This window comes from Cephus cinctus, unplaced genomic scaffold, assembly GCF_000341935.2.
Source record: "Cephus cinctus unplaced genomic scaffold, Ccin1 Ccin1_scaffold0019, whole genome shotgun sequence".
In the NCBI taxonomy this organism is placed as follows: domain Eukaryota; kingdom Metazoa; phylum Arthropoda; class Insecta; order Hymenoptera; family Cephidae; genus Cephus; species Cephus cinctus.
The window spans coordinates 1,807-3,212 of record NW_014332767.1 but is presented as its reverse complement, the minus strand read 5'-3'; the positions used below and the strand labels follow the sequence as shown (position 1 = coordinate 3,212).

Sequence of the window (1,406 nt, the reverse complement as noted above, 5' to 3'; positions counted from 1 at the left end):
TGTGTCCGGGTCTTCAAACGTCGCCCCAGGTGGTCCTCCTGCCCCCTCCCCCTGTGTGACCCCCACCATGCGGTCCTAAGGCCCGAAACCCTGCAGCGTCGCTGCATAGCCCCAGGGGCCTATCACGGTCGGTAATTATTCAGTGACCCCCGGTCAGTAATTTTTTAATTGCCCTAAGGGGGTAACATGGTAAAGTAGAACACAGTGTTTTTTTGTAAATAATACCTTATAATATAGAGGTATCGTATACATTGCCGTTTATTTTTCGATACTTTTAACTATCGATGGGTGGATATCCAACCCCTAATATTTTACTCGGGCTGAACCCTCCACATACAACGCAGCTGCTTCTGGAATGCTGGTGCCCCTCTTTTGCTCAATCTATCGAATGATGCGCAAATACGGTTGGCGTGGGGGTACCACTGTCTTGACCAACCCTATGAAATCCCGGCCAGCGTAAACCCCTACTACGGGTATCTCTTATTTGCAACTATGCAAAAATGTATGGTCATGGTGGGGAAAAAGACGGTGACCCGTGAACCATCTTCGCAGCATCTTGTCAGTACAGTGACGACAAGTAATAGGCGCAAGGTCAATTAAAGAAAACAGAGTAAGTGAAAGTGAAAAAGTGAAGTTTAAAAAAAAGTGGTACGTATAACTGCCTTAAGCTGAATCTGGTACCCTCTTTTTATTTGATTAAAAAAATTATATGTGGCATCTTTTACTTTTATTTGTAGACAAGTAACCGGACTGACCGACAAGCACACCTGTTTTTGCAGGACATTTAAAAAAGAAGAAAGTGGTATGTATAACAACTTTAAGCTAGTACTCGTTTTTTTGTTTGATTAAAAAAGTATTGTCTTTCTATCGCCTCTCGCAATTATTTGTAGACATTGACCCGTAGCAGCAGCAGCAGCAGCACCGCAGCTAACGGCGTAATACATTCGGGCCCGGCTATTGGAGCGGTAGGTGTTATAATTATAATTTTAAGACAATACGTTTATTCAAATTTTTTTCATTTAAAACATTATGACACTTTTAATACACAGAAGAAATGGCACCACGAGTAGCTCCCAAAAGGGGTGAAGACGGCGTGGGTGGGGACCGGGACACCCCATCGCCCAGGCCGGACGACTTGTTTTTTCGAGGCCCTACATAACGGCCTCTGCCTTCACGGATATACAGGGTGTCCCAGAATTGCTTTTGGACCAAGTGTTGCGTTACTTTGCCACCGGAAGTCGCAAAGGGCTGCCATTTGGTATACCGATTCTTGGGACGAAAAAAAGGGATACGTGTTTTTGCATTTCGCTCCTAGTCCATTTTTTCAATTTGGCGTATTTTTCACAAGATCCGGGGTCGACAAGTGTTGCGTAACTTTGCCACCGGAAGTCGCAAAGGGCTGCAAA

General features: G+C 44.7%; 1 long non-coding RNA gene across 1 annotated transcript; it reads left to right on the top strand.

Moving 5' to 3' along the window:
* Positions 1-231: 231 nt before the first annotated feature.
* LOC112493997 lies at positions 232-1,182 on the top strand. The gene is made up of 3 exons (XR_003059054.1): positions 232-802; positions 891-965; positions 1,050-1,182. It is a non-coding gene; the product is annotated as an uncharacterized LOC112493997 (long non-coding RNA).
* Positions 1,183-1,406: the final 224 nt, after the last annotated feature.